This window comes from Capra hircus, chromosome 10 (assembly GCF_001704415.2).
Source record: "Capra hircus breed San Clemente chromosome 10, ASM170441v1, whole genome shotgun sequence".
In the NCBI taxonomy this organism is placed as follows: domain Eukaryota; kingdom Metazoa; phylum Chordata; class Mammalia; order Artiodactyla; family Bovidae; genus Capra; species Capra hircus.
Window position 1 is genome coordinate 87281340 of NC_030817.1, and position 15710 is coordinate 87297049.

General features: G+C 49.8%; 1 protein-coding gene across 2 annotated transcripts in view; it reads right to left on the reverse strand.

Annotated features, from left to right (window-relative positions):
• Positions 1-15710, reverse strand: part of SMAD3 (SMAD family member 3) — a 127108-nt gene that overhangs the window by 35121 nt on the left and 76277 nt on the right. Inside the window, exon 1 of one of the 2 annotated variants that reach the window (XM_018053606.1) lies at positions 4772-5592. The exons of the other annotated variant lie outside the window; for it this stretch is intronic. The gene's annotated coding sequence lies outside the window, so the exon portion shown is untranslated. Of the gene's footprint in view, positions 1-4771; positions 5593-15710 lie in introns of those variants that run through there. 2 annotated transcript variants of the gene reach the window in all.

Here is a 15710-nt window from a genome sequence, read left to right on the forward strand (position 1 = left end):
GTGGGATCGCTGGGTCATATGCTGGTTTTATCCCTGGTGGTGGTTCTGCAGGTATATACACAGGTCACAATTGACCACACTGTACAGTGGAAAAACATGCAGTTTGTTGTATGTCAAATATACTACAATTTAAAAAAAAAAAAAAAGGACTTTGGGGCTTTGGATTGGGATAAACCTGGATTCAAAGACGGACTCTCTGGTCAATAGCTGTGTAAACTTGATCAGATTGCTTAATGTCTTGGTCTTAATTATCTTTCGTCTTAAATAAGTCCCTTTCAGCAATCCAGCATTGTTGGGAGGACTAAATGACATTGCAGGGAAAGCTTTCAGCGAATAGCTAGGACATGGCGTCAACCCATTGTCATTTCTGTAGCATCACTATTACTAACCCCATCACTATGACAGCACCCGGAGGAGAAAGGTCCCCAGGAGGAGCTCGAGTCAGCAGGCCCCGCCCCTTCCCCGGGCCACCTGGGCCCACAGCGAGGCCTTGGGCAGCCTGCTGCTTCCAGTCTTTGCAAGACTCTCGCACTCCTTATCTCAGAGCAGCCTCACCAAGATGCAGCTGGGTCATAAGGCAAGTCTCATAATGGTCCCGCCTCACTCCATCGAAAGGAAAGGTGCCCCCCCTCCCAGGACCATACAGCTGTCTGCACCCAGCTGCAGAGCAGGTCTCCTGGCTGCCAGGCCAGGCCTGATGGTGGGGAGACATCACCACTCTCTCCAGCTCCTGAGCACATGACCACTGGTCTGGCTTGGCAGTATCCTCAATAAGTCACCTGGGACATCCCTGGTGGTCCAGTGGCTAAGAATCTGCCATCCAGTGAGGGGACCTGGGTTCAACCCTTGGTCGGGGAACTAAGACCCCACGTGCCATGGGGCAAGTAAGCCAGTGTGTCACAACTACCGAGTCCATGTGCCTCAACTAGAGAGAAGCGCAGACTGCAATGGAAATCCCACGTGCCACAGGTAAGGCCCGTGGAGCCAAATAAACACACAACAAATATTCAAAATAAGCAGCAGTCATCTAGTTCATGGCCCTGCTTCTGGGCAACCTCATCTAGTTCATGGCCCTGCTTCTGGGCAACCTCTCGGCGAGGAGGGCATCTCATTCATGTCCTTGTATGCATCACCGACTACTCCTTTGGGCTCAAGGCTGCACAGAGCCAGCCCTGGTGGTGTCTCTCCCTCTGTCCCACTCAAAACCCCCAGCAATGCTCACCAAAAGGTTAATAGTGAACTGGGAGTTTCAGCCGCTGGATTTAATTTAGTCCACGTGTCCAGTACACACCCTCCCAGCCTTATGGGGCACCGGGCCCATTTTAAGTAAATCCAATAAATAAGTCTTAATTCTGAGCTGATGTTACCATAAACACGTTCCACTGCAGAAAAGGGTCTATTTCCAGCCCGCCCCTCTCCCTGACCCAGTCCTTTCTCGGCATGACCCAAGACCAGCTGCTGGGGCTAAGAGCACAGTCCGCCTCTGGGCTGAGGTCTTGTCCCACACCCAGCGGCTTCCTGATGAGAGACCCTCAAGAGTTTCTCCAGCAACACTCTCAAGCTCCTCTGACAGAGGTTTTATTCCTTAAATATATTCTTCACCAGCTGAACCATTTCCTGTGGCAGGAAATTAGGTTTCCTCCCATTGGCTCCAAGTGGGGCCTGTAAAGCGTCCCAGAATGGTGGTGGGGGCCACAGCCAAGGACACAGACATGCCGAAGTCCAGAGCTGATGGGGAAGCGGAGCCCGCCAGTGCGTTCGGGCAGAGAGGCAGGCCCGGGGCCCACACATCCCTGTGCCCAGAGATCTGTGACCCACAGCCATCTGGGGGCCGACATGAAACCAGCAGACTTGGACACGGGGCTGGGAAGATCAGGAGCAGAGCACACAGCTCCAGAAACACACCGGGACCCAGTCGCAGCACGGACGGTCCGCGGGGCATACTGCTGCACGTGCGTGCGTGTGGCTCAGTCATGTCCAGGCCTTTCTGACCCCATGGACTGTCGCACGCCAGGCTCCTTTCTCCACGGGATTTTCCAGGCAAGAACACTGGACTGAGTTGCCATTTCCTTTTCCAGGGCATCTTCCCAACTCAGGGATCTAACCGGCACCTTTTGCATCTCCTGCGCTGGCAGGCAGGTTCTTTGCCAGCTGAGCCACCGAGGAAGCCCGGGCACACTGCTACTATGTGAGAATACAAAGATGGCTCAACCCCAGTGCATCCTGCCTTCCCTGAGTTTAGAGAACTAAAGGGGGTTGACCAAGGTCGTGTAACTTGTACAGGAGCAGGGCCACAACTCAGAGCCAGACCCGGGTGGGGTAAACAGAGCTTTTTCCCATGCTGTCCCATGCTCCCTCCCTACCAGGGAAACTGACTTCTTATCCATCTTCAAAGAGCTACTGAATACCCACCAAATCTCAGGCACCAGAGCAGAAGTAGTGAACAAAAAGCAAATTTGTTAATACTTCAGGTGAAGCGTGTTTTACTTAAAATACATACACACAACTAAACCTTCTAGCTTCTTCCAGAGACCAGCTTTTTTTTTTTTTTTTCAATTTGCTCATTGAGTAGTAACAGTTCCTTTGGTTCCGCCTGGCCTTTGAGCACCAGTGGTCTGCTCCGAGATCTGCTGCTCTGCCTCTCCTTCATATCTAAGTATCAGAATGTTCTTTTCCGTCTCCCATGCCAAGGATGGCCCAGGACAACTGTTTGATAGAGCACCAAATACGTTGCTGCTGCTGCTAAGTCGCTTCAGTTGTGTCCAACTCTGTGCAACCCCATAGGTGGCAGTCCACCAGGCTCCTCTGTCCCTGGGATTCTCCAGGCAAGAACACTGGAGTGGGTTGCCGTTGCCTTCTCCAATGCATGCATGCTAAGTCGCTTCAGTCGTGTCCGACTCTGTGTGACCCTAAGGACAGCAGCCCCCCAGGCTCCTCCGTCCACAGGATTCTCCAGGCAAGAACACTGGAGTGGGTTGCCATTTCCTTCTCCCCAGCAAATATGAAAGCCCCGCAAATAGTCCTGCTGAGAGGGCCAGTGGATTTAGGGGTTCACCCAGGATCCTCTCCCGTTGCCAAAACCAGGACTTCCCTGGTGCTCCAGTGGTTAAGACTCTGCCTGCCAATGCAAGGAACACGGGTTCGATCCCTGGTGCAGGAAGATCCCACCTACCAGGAACAACTAAGCTTGAGCACCACGACTACTGAAGCCCGAATGCCTAGAGACCACGCTCTGCAAAAAGGCACTGCAACGAGAAGCCCTTGCTCATCACAACTAGAGAAAGCCCATGAGCAGCAACAAAGGTCCAGTACAGCCACACACACACACACACACCCGAAGCATCCACAGACACACACACACACACACACACAGACACACACACACACAGACACACACACACCCCTGAAGCATCCACAGACACACACACACAAACACACACACACACACACCCGAAGCATCCACAGACATACACACACACAGACACACACACACCCCCGAAGCATCGACACACACACACACACACACACAAAACCGAAGCATCCTCTGTTCCAGGCAGAAATGCTGCACAGGGGTCACCTGTCAAGCTAAGGTGACAAATCACAGAGGTCTAGCATTTAAAGAACGAAGCGCTCCTGGCCAGCTAAGCCCTGGCCGACTGTCCACCTGAAAACTCACTCTGGAGAGCTGCAGACAGCTGGGGCTTGAGGACCTTGAGAGCAGCCTGGCCAATTCCTTCCTTCTGTGGTTGAGGAAGCAGACTCATAGATCAAGCACTTCAAGGTCACCCAGCAAGTGAACACAGAGCAAGAAGGTGGTCGCCCAGCTGCTGTTTCACAGCAGCCAGAACTCACTGCTGATGCAGTCTGAAAACCATGAGTCCACATTCGCCCTCAGTAAGCTGAGTGCAACAAAACATATTAATAATTTTTCTTTATTGTATTGAATCTTAAGTTGCCCGGAGTTCTCAATCTTCAGGATGACAAATATTTTTTAAAAACTGGGTCTGAGCACTTGGTCTAGCTGAAGGATGTGCGCTATAATTTCTGTCCCATCAGTGCAAGCGTCTGAAAGTTACATTAGAAGAACCTGTTATAAACAAAAAGAAATTTAGCTGTATATTGAATCTGCTGCTGCTGCTGCTGCGTCACGTCAGTCGTGTCCAACTGTGCGACCCCATAGACGGCAGCCCTCCGGGCTCCCCCGTCCCTGGGATTCTCCAGGCAAGAACACTGGAGTGGGTTGCCATTTCTTTCTCCAACGCATGAAAGTGAAAAGTCAAAGTGAAGTCACTCAGTCGTGTCCGACTCCTAGCGACCCCATGGACTGCAGCCCACCAGGCTCCTCCATCCATGGGAGTTTCCAGGCAAGAGTACTGGAGTGGGGTGCCAGTGCCTTCTCCGGTATATTGAATCTGCTATTCCCCAAATCTTTTCAAAGTTTACGTTGGTTGTTAGAGTTTAAATAAAAAGCAACATTTCCAATATCGGCTCCTTCTTTTCATCTGGTGCCACAAAGGAAGAATCTGGTACAGAGAAGTGGGGGGTGGTCCCCAAGTAACTGAGGTTTCCCTGTAACCCCACCACAGCGACCACACGCTCCAGCCCGTTTCATAAGTGTCCTCAGCAAGTTCTGTTAAGTACACTAAGCACATTTTTTTTAATGTTCCAGTTTAGGTTGGCCTATGAAGAGCTGAAAACAGAATTTCACAAGCCCTGATACCAGTCACTGAACTGCTTCACCAAGAACAACCCGATTCCCATCTGAACTTACCATGGGTAATAGCTGGTGCTTCAGGCTGCCACACTGGGGGACAACCCATCCCATGCCAGGCTGAAGCCCCCTGTGCTGTGCTCTGGACCAGAAACCGGCTCTCGCTCCTCCCCCGCTGGACTGATGTCTCCCCTCCCCGCTGAGAGCTTTCCAGAGTGGCTGGCTCAGATCCGGGACATGTGCTCCAAGCAGATAGGGCCCGAGTGTGAGCCCCAGAGGCAGGAGGACCCCCTGGGCAAACCCTGGAAGGAAGAAGCCAAGGAACACCTCGTCCTGCCCACCGCGGGGGGTAGATCCCACAGGAAACACATTATCTAGACCTCAGGGCCTCCCTCCTCCCAAGGGCCCCAGGATGCGCACAGGGTGTGCACACTTCTACAGAAGAAGGAGGCTGATCTGGAGAAAGTTCATTCATTACATTCATCTGTAAAGCACACATACACCAAGAATCTTTCAACATCGGGCTGTGAGTAAGGAAAGCCCAGGCCCCTCCTCACCCCAGCTGCTCAACCTCAGCTTTCCCGACATCTGGGGACAGATCACTCTATGTCGGGCTGGAGAGGAGCTGCAGCTGTCCTGTGTGTCGCAGGATATTTAGCAGCATCCCTGGCCTGTACCCACCAGATGCCAGTAGTACCTCACCTCCCAGCTGTAATAACTAAACTCATCTCCAGATATCGCCAAAGGTCCCCTAGGGGGCAAAGTCACTCCCCTAGGTTCCTTGAGAACCTGTGGGCTATGGAAATACTCTGGGCACGGGCACAGGTTGGGGAAACAGAAGCAATTTCCACCTCAGAGCAGGTGTCAGCCTGGCACTTCTCATTCATCATCTCCCTGGATACAGGGATTCTCTGGGGTGGGTCCCCTCAATCCCATTTTACAGGAGAAAGATTCACATGACATTGAGTGACCTGCTCAAAGCTGCCCAGATGAGCAAGAAGTGGTGCCTGACTTTGTAAGCTGGGATCACACCCCAAACCCAGCTCCCCGTGCCTGTGATCATTCTGTCTGCACCAGAAGTTCTCTGCGGGACTGATGAGATTGTTGTCATGGTGCCCTCCCGTCCCCCTCACCCACGCAAAGAAAGCAGTTACATCTTGGAGGGAGAGGGGGAGAAGGAGGACGAGGAGGAAAAGGAGTGTTTCATGTGGAATCTTTCTATTTCACAGCTTCGGTGTTCAGAAACCGTTCTTTTCCCTCCAAGAACCACCTTGACAGGGATTACGTTTTTCTCCGCAGGATCACAGAGGCTTCCCACTGGAAAGGGAAGACGTGACAGAAGTCTGGGTTGGTCTCTGGTTACCGAAATAAGGAGGAAAGAATTGTTGCCAGGCTTCACAGAACTTTCTGGATGGCCATTTTGCTCTGCCAGTTAACATTCACTAAGAATGGAATGAAGCCTGAAGATCATGTATTTAGTTTATTTTTAAAGAGATCACTCACAGAATACTCAGGATACTCATAGCCCTTGGCCATGTTCTGATGGGCTTAAGGCAAAAAGTACACTTCAGCCCAGCTTTTATTATAACCCCTACCCCGAAAGCTCACTTTGTAAAACACAGGGAGTTTGAAATGGACTTGTTAGTTCAGGTGTGTTTAGATACTTCTCATTCGACTGGGGGACTCTGGCCTCCGGTGGCCCTGGCTCTGCAAGCGGCATGCTATTCACGCAGCCCACACTTAAAGGGTCCTTGCTTCCAAACTGCTCTGGAGAAATGGATTCATTTGTATTTTCAATATGGGGGAAAAGCAGAGAAAACGGCAGTCTGAAGCCCAGAGGACAGACTCACACAAGAAGACAAAAGGGTTCCTTCTCTCTCTGACAACATGGCACTCGGTGAGCAGCTGGGGAAAGAGATTCACTAGCCTCCACAGTCTAACTTTGGAGGGAAAAGTTTAAAAAAAGAGGGGGTGGGGGTGGGGGGTGGGGGCGCATGGGGAGCAGCTTTTGGAGACTGTTAGATCATTATCTCGGCTTAGACCCTTTTTTCTGAAGAAGAGAAAACCGGGGCTTGAACTGCAGATCAGCCTTCCACTAATAAATGCCTGAAGACTGAGAAATGTCTTTGATCTCTTACAAAATAAAAAGGCAGGGCTCCAAAGAGTCACCTCCCCTGACAACTGCTATTTCTCTTGTCTTATCTGCCAGCAAACTTCAATATTAGCTCACTTCGCTAAACAAACAACTCTTATTACAGGACTCTTAGTCATTCTGTTTTCCACTTTCTTCCAGCAGAAACCATTAAGGTCTGAGCAGCCTCTCCGGGGCTGTCTTTTCCCAGACCCAGTTCCCAGCTTTCCACCTCCTGCCCCACCAGGTTTGCATGAACTGAGCCCCATGAATCACTTCCTGTGGGCAGACTGCACGTTTGGGGATGGGATTTTCTTTTTTTTTTTGAGAAGATTCTCACAGTTGGGCCTCAAGGAGTGGAACCAGGCAATGATGATGATCACTCGCTGCCTTGTCCTATTAAAACAAATCAAAGTTTCCAAAGACATAGAAAATGTCAGGCGGTGTTCGTGACTAGGGGAGTTGGGGGGGGGGGGGGCGGGCAGAGGTGAAGAGGACAAATGAAGAGTTTTTCTGTTAATTGCTCAGTTTTGACTTCCTTCATTATGAGTCACTGGCCAGAGAGATAAAACAATGTCATAAGCACTATAGAGCATGCAGGGTAAACCTGGCAACTTTCTGTGACATTTGAACTGAGGAGCAGGGCTTCTAGAAAACGTTCACTCAAGCTCCAAGTTTACAACCATTTCTGGTGAAATACCATACAATACGGGTTGGGAAAGGAACAGTCTCACATTTCAGTCTTAATCACATTTACCACTCTTTCCCTTATTTTTAAGAGAGGCCCACAATTGGGAAGGAAATCTAAAAAACAGGGGCTATATGTATAACTGATTCACTTTGCACAGAAACTAACACAACATTGTAAAGCAACCATACTTCAATAAAAATTAATTTTAATACAGTAAATAGGCCCCAAAGCCTTAAGCAAGAATCCTTAGACCTTTCAGGGCAGCCACTGTAGGGGAGCTGGAAGCAAGCGAGGGGTGGGAAATGACCACATTTCTAGAAAAAGTGAGTTTAAAGCCCATGAAGTTAAACAGCTACCTTTGTAAGCAGAAAAGACAGCATTGCAGGACACCAGTCTCTAACATTCCACAGACACTCTGCCTCTCTCTGGCCCAAAGCTTTACAAGCTTACATAAGCAGTTTCCATCTAACTGGTAACAAAGAATGGGTGTCCTGTATACTCTGGGCATCACTATCCTGAGGACAATTTAAGCAGCCAATTAGCATTCCTTTCAGACTTAGGGAACAGACTTCCTATTGTCTCTCCACAAAAGGTTCTGGTTCATTGGGGGCAATTGCACCTAAGACAGCAAAGAACCCCTAAGGGCAGGAAGATGGGAATTCCCAGTAAACAAGAAGGGAGGACTTCAGAACTTACAACGTCAGGGTGGCAATCACCTGCCACTTAAGCTGGCCTCAAGGACTAAACAGCTCTAGGGTAAAAGCTGCATCACCAACCACCGCCCCCAGTGACACCCCAGCAGCTCCACTCGGGAAGCTCCAGGTGAAGCTCCCTCCCCTCGGGTCCAGCACCCTCACAACTCTCTCCCACACCCAACGCACCCAGTCTCAGCCAAGTACCCACAGAATACCTGCCCACCCACCACCTCATCAGAAGCCCACTTCCCAAACAGCACACAGGTATTTAGAGGCTTGCATTCCAGGTATGGAAATTCACGGTGCTTCGCTGGCTCAAGCTGTCGAGGTAACATGGTGTGGCCATAGTGCCTGAGTGTGGGGCTTTTGCATCCACAGCCAGAGATCTTCCATCCTCAGCAGTACGCTGACATGGTCTAGGGATCCACAGACTCCCTTCGGCCCAATTATGCCTCCAGCTGAAAGATTACCCCCATTCTGTTGCTCTTCCTGCAGAAAGATCACTCTCTGTTCTCCCCTCTTCAAAGACTTACAGACCTTACTGTCCAACACTCATCAAACTCACCATCACCATCACCTGGGATGATAAAGTAACTTCCATGTGTACCTGGCTTCCCCTCCCAGCAAAGACAGGAGCTCCTTAAGGACAGGAGACCCAGCTTAAAATAACTTTCCCAGTCCCCTGGATGGAGCATGGGGCTTGCATGTTACATTTGTTCACAAGTAGGTCAGGGCAAGGGAATTATTCCTCTGGGCAGCAACAATCAGAAGATGGCAGTAACAAATACAAACCTCAGGCTGCATCCCAGCCTTATGAACCCAATCAAGACACGAAGCCTTGTAGTAAAGGGACCCACAGATGCACGTTACTGCCAGAAACCCAACGCCAGGAATGTTCTCGAAGCAATCAGCTGGTATCGAGAGGTGCCATTAAAAACAGCAGGGGAATGACAGCCACAGGTGCCAGTTCATTCTGCTAAAGCAGCCAGTGGCGGGGTGCAGGGAGCTGAAAGGCTTTTGAGTGAGGAAGTCCTGCCTACTTCACTCATCATACCAGAGAGAGACAAAGTCATATGTGGCTAAGGTTGTAGGCAGACACAGACTAGAAGGCTTTTCGATGAATTTACTCAACAAATATTTGTTGAGTGGAGATTTTATCACTGTTGAAGTTACTGGCAGAGAAGACACGCACAACAAATCTGGGTCTACGCCAGGGAGTGGACTAGAGTGCCTGTGGTCCCGCGCTGGCTGTGCTGCTCAGAGGTGAGGGGTCTCTAGGTATGGCACATCCCATCTATACAATGGGTTCAGGGACTTCCTTGGTGGTCCAGCAGTTAAGACTTTGCCTTACAATGCAGAGGGTGTTGGTTTGATTCTTGGTCAGGGAACTAAGATCCCATATGCCTCATGCCCCACCCCAACAAAGAGCTAGAACATTGATAACAAAAGCAATAATGTAACAGATTCAATAAAGACTTTAAAAATGGCCACATGTTTTTTAAATCCTAAAAAAAATTGATGGGTTCCGCCAATCTCTAGTGTCTGCTTGCTTCCTAGCACTGACAGTTCACCTACCTGAGAAACACACTAATTTGCCGTGAAAAGGATCTTTAGAAAGGTTGTGTTTACACCTCCCAGCTCCCTGACTGCCTTTACGCACATAGGGCCTTGGAAGAAACAAATCTGAATCATCAACAGCAGCAGAGCAAACACATGATCAAGAAGAGGGGCTACCATCTCAGAAACGAAACACACAGCAAGGGGGAAAGAGAAACACACAGCAAGGGGAAAAGAGAAAGCTTCACGACTTCCACTCTTTCTGCAGGTTAGAAGAAAACAAACCCCCAAAGCCCAAACCTAACAGCAGTATCAGCAAACCTGTGGCAGTCACAGCTGTGCGGCGATTGTAAAGGATAAATTGGTATCAAACAAGTTCCTGAGAAAGACGTTGGCTTCAAACCAGAAAGGTGGGACTTCCCTGATGCCCCAAACCTCAGGCTGCATCCCAGCCTTATGAACCCAATCAAGACACGAAGCCTTGTAGTAAAGGGCTTCTAGTGGCTAGGACTCTGCACTCCCAATACAGGGGCCCCAAGTTTGATCCCTGGTCAGGGAACTAGATCCTACATGGTTCAACCAAGACCCAGTGCAGCCAAATAAATAAAAATAAACATTTAAAAAGAACCCGGAAAGGTAACAGGCTGCAGAATTGCTGACCTCAAAGGTCAGAGGTCAGGAAACGGGTGCTATGGCTCACAGACATGGTCACATTCGTGGCTAGCTTCAGTGGGATTTGCCCAAGACACAAGAATGAATGCAGATGACCTCGTGTGGTTTGTTCCAGATTCAGGAATCAGAGGGCTTTGGGGCTGGGGGTGGGGCGGGGGCTCTAAAATGAACCCTTGCACTTCCTCTCCCTCTTTCTCTCCACTTAGGAGGAGACTGAGGCCCGGACAGAGACAGCATCACCCAAGGGCCCCTTCCGTTGTTTTTTTTTTTTTTTTTTTCTCTACTCCAGGAATCCATGATCCCAGAACTATCTGTGGCCTGAAATGGAAAACTCAGCTGTCAGGGAACAAAAAAGCTAAGCCCACAACAAACGGCAGGGCTCCCCTCCAGGGCAGGAAGACCAGAGGGTGTCTGGGCAGGAGGACCGCCTTCTGGTGCTTCCCATCCTCCGCACAGCCAGCTGTCGGGCCCCAGCGCCCTCTCGGCCCATATTCCAAGGAGGCCGGGCCCATCTACCCGGCTCTGTAAACAGCTCTGCCCTCCCCTCCCTCTGCAGCCAGAGCGCAGAACACCCCCTGCCACTGGGGCCTGGACTGTTTGGTAACAATGGAGGGAACATTAAACAAGGGTGGAAGACGGGAAGTGAATCACTGAATTCTCAAGCAGGCTCCTTGGAAGGGGCAGGGTGGCGGGAGGGGAGGCTGGGGCCCCCCGGGGAGGCCTGGCAGCCGGTGGGGGAAAGTTTCCCGGACTTCTCTTCTTGCCCCACAACAGGGTGCCCCCGGCTCTGCCTGCCTTCCGGCACCAGGCAAGCTCAAGTTCCTGAGTCATCTTGGCTGCTTCGAGCAGTATCTCGGGTGTTCCCTGCTCAGGCACCAGGCGGAAGCGGGGGGAGATGCAGAAGAAGAGCTACTTCTCCACGAAAGGACCCAATTCTGTCCCCATGGCCCTTCAGCAGTCTGACCCTGCCCCTCGGCAGATCCTGGTCTCCCCAGTAAAGGGAATGGCTTTGTCTCCTCTTTCCCCTGCTCGTAGCATCGATTATTTATACGGAGATTTTCCAGGGGACAATGGCAGGACACGACTTGAAGGGGCATCTAAGTGAGACACACGTTGTCCCCTATCCGCCCCCCGCCCCACCCAGTCTGTACCGATTCCCACTCAGCCCAGGTGCCACGCCAAGCCACCTCCAGCACCATCGCTCACCTCCACTGACGACCACCCACCTTGGATCTGCACAGCACCTCCAAAGTCTGGTCTCTGCCAGGATTTTGTCCAGGTGTGTGGAATGCTGTGGGTGCATGCACTCACATGGAGCAGTAGCTCCATGCCTCTCTGGGAGAGGCAGGGAGACGCTCCAGCAGCCCCAGGCTGTAGTTACTGAGGGCCTACTATGTGCCAGGCACTTAGCGAGCACTTCAGTTTGCTCAACTTCGCAAAGGATCAGGACTAAAGGACCAAACCGAGCACAACTCAAGAGTCAGTGCGCAGGAGCAGGGCCAAGGGCGCCCCACAGTTGGTGCAAATCTGACCTAATATCTGCTTTCCAGGCTCTCTTTTCACAACTAGCTTTTCCCATACCTGCCTCACCTTCATTCCAGAGGTAACATCCATCAGTTGTTTCCTAAAGCAAGTTCTTTGCTAAGCACTTTTATGCTTATATACTTTTATCCTGTTGGACAGGGCCCTGTTTTGTAAAAGAAGACCATGAAGTTCAGAAAGGTTAAGATTCTTCCACAAGGTCACACAGTGAGCAGGAGAGCAGAGTCAAGCTCTGAACTCCAAACACAAAGGCCTAGGGTCTTTCCATTGCATCAGGCTGTTGCCCGGCATACTCACTTGCCGAGAAGGAGACGCGGCGGGAACAAGGTGAGACTAGGGACCCGGAGCCAGAGTCCAGCTCTGGCTCCTCTCTCTGCACCTGGGTGACCTTAGGGCAGGTGTCTCATCTCCCAGGGCCAGTTCACATGTGAGAACATGATAGAAACTTCACCTGAGGACAATTTCTGTTGTTGTCCATGCTGGTGGCATTTTACATGGTACCAGCAGCTTTGAGCAAAGACTAAGGAGATGAACAATTCCCCCCCTAAGTCCACTCAAGTTTGCCAAGGTTTTCTTGGCACTCCCATCCTCAGAGATCATGAAAGTGAAGGTCTGAAGCAGTTGCCTGGGTTCCTCAAGTCCCAGCCCCGCTTTAGTGAGTATGTGTGAGTTACTCCTGCTCCCCAAACCTTAGTTCTCATCAGCTTGGACCAGATATCCCCAAGGTCCCTTCTCCGACAACGTGACTAACTATTAATCAGCAGCTCACTGTTGTTTTTTTTTTTCTTCTCACACAGAGAAGACTTCCTCCAGGCAAATATCTCTGAACAATGAAAAAAGGAACACATTTCCAACACCCCAGCAGTACCCTTCTGTTCTAGCTCTTGCTGGGAACTGCCCAAGTGCCAGGAACTCAACTCCCCTGGTCAACTCTGACCCCGGCCTTGTGTGTGTGGCTTTGCAAGGATGAGGGAATCCACAAGGTTAACTTCCTGCCTGCGCTCCGCACGAATGCTCTGAGCAGGAATCACAGAACCGCGGAAACTGCAGCGGAAACTGCAGAGTCTGTCCCCATGCCTGGTCACGGAAGAATCGCAGGCAGGGAAGGCGTACCTGTTGCAACATTCAGCATCGGCCACCAAGAAGATTATAGAAGGCAAGCTGGTACCATCCTGTGTCCAAAAGCACCACGGTTCTACCCCAGGTAGGATGTCAGAACCTCATGAGCAAATCCATTGTTGGCTGTGATGTGAAGTCCTTCCGTGCTCCCAAGTCCCAATAGGAAACACTAAATAATTACTGATTTAATTAAGTGAAAATTTAGGGCCAAATTCATTCTGTACCAATATTTGCTCTTTCAAAGGGCATTTTCAAAAGGAAAAAAAAAACTACTCCTCCATAAGAAACTTTTAAAACAAAAAGTATATGAGAGAAAACCCAAGTGTACATATTTCCCCTCGGACATAATATTTTATATGGATCACGTACTTTTGACAGCCTCAGCTAAAATTCTTTGCTTTAAACATGAAGAGCAAAACTCCTGTTTATATCCATACAGTGAAATATTACCCAGTTATAAAAAGGGATTCATGATTGCAACATGCAAAAACATGAAAGAATCTGAAAATAATTATGCTATGTGAATGACAGTATCATCCCACCAAATAAAAGGAGTACACCCTGTACAATTTCATTAGTGTAAAATTTTAGGCAGTTTAAAGAAATGAACAGTGACAGAAAGCAGACCAGTGGCTGCCTGGAGACTGAGGGGCAACAGGCGCACAGGGAGGCAGAGGTACAAATGGGCAGAAGGAATCTTTTGAAGGACAAGTTCATTATCTTGATCATGCCGATAGTTTCGTGTGTATACATATGTCAAACTCATCAACTTTCAATAAGTGTCATTTACTGTATGTCAATTATATCTCATCTATTGCTCCAACAGACAGTGTCAGAGCTCTCTCTCTGTTCACTGCGTGACACACTGAAAAAAGCCAGTGTCGACACAGGAAAGTGTAACAACTACATTATGACGTTCTAAAAAGGCGTGACACATATACACACTAATGAGTTTGCTGAAAAAGTAGTTGCCGCCTCTCTGGTACATGAACGTCTTAACTATCTAGTTATTCACATAAAACTGTGTGCAGATCCATGACTTGTAACAACTGCTTGTAACAACTGTTCATCAGTGAAAAACCTCAGAGCATCACAGAGTGGGTCTCAGAACTTCAAGCTGGCATTGGAGAAGAAATTGTACACAGAGACTCCAACCCCTGCTGCAGTAGGGCGTGCAGGGTGTGGTCTGGCCAGGAATGATCCACGAAGCAAAGGGACATGCCAGCGAAATGATGGTGGGGGGATGTTTAAACCCAGGAGCAAACTGCTGGGTGTGCCGTGCGCCGAGCTCTCTCTTGCACACGGACTCACATCCCTGTTATCATGTTCAACATGGTGGGCCCAGCTGGTGAAGTGCAGGGGTCCTTTCAAGCATCACAAGACTATTTTGTCAGCTTTTTTTTTTTTAATCTTTAAATGCTGAGGTCACTATAGCTTCACCATAATTTAGCACGGTGGTTTGCAAATGTCTTAAGACGTTAGCAGCCTCTACAATCACTCCAGACTCCCCTATATCCACCTCCTATTCCCAAACAAACCAGATGTAAACACTCTGCTCCCCTCAAGAAGCCTGAGATTTGGGGATGGGAAGGCTGTATATCAGGGCACACCACTTGGAAACCTCTTATCTAGGACACTCGTGGCCCAGGCAGTAAAGAATCTGCCTGCAATGTAGGAGACCCGGGTTCGATTCCTGGGTTGGTAAGATCCCCTAGAGAAGGGAATGCCAACCCATTCCAGTATTCTTGCCTGGAGAATTCCATGGACAGAGAAACCTGGCTGGCTACAGTCCACAGGGTCTCAAAGAGTTGGACATGACTGAGCGACTAACACTATCTAGGACATGCCACGTGACAAGAGCACTCAGCACACTTAAGATTGACACGGGGGGGAAGAAAGGAGGGGGCACATTAACGAGGTGAGAGACAGAGGGTCGCCATGCCCGAAGGACAGTCCTTCCAACCTGTTGGTGATACGTCCTCAAAAGTTCTGCAGAAAGACGGAGCTCACTGCCAGCCCAGCCCGGGGGTCGAGTGTTTCTAGTGTAATTCCACACAAACCACGGAAGCTCTGCAAACGTTCACAGATGGTGATGAATTCCTACTTCTGGCCAAGTGCACAGGGGAAAACCCCAGTTCTTAAACATTTGAATGCTGATAGTCCTGAAACAATTGGGGGGTAGGGGTGGAAGATACGAAGAAGAATGAACACACACAAAAAATAAATTAAAAATGGAATAGTTTAGCACCATGGATAAGAGAACAGTGAAAGTCAACTGTCTGGTCTGGGACTGGGTTCCTCCTAGCCCAGGTGTGCGTCCGCGAGCAAGTTACTTAAGCACTCTGTGCCTGAGTTGTCTCAAACCATCCTGCGGGCAGGTAGTATCATCCCCAATTTAAAACTCATGGTGCTGAAGACCAGAATATGTGAGCGACATTTCAAAGCATCAAGAAGAGACCCTCCTGGAGCTTGTCCCCTCCCTGCGCCTTCCCTCAGCCCCAGGTGAACTGCATCGGTTTTCATCAGCATTGAACTGGCTTTTCTGGCGCACCTGGCCCCTTGTTCAGCTGCCAGAGTACAAATAAGCCAGTA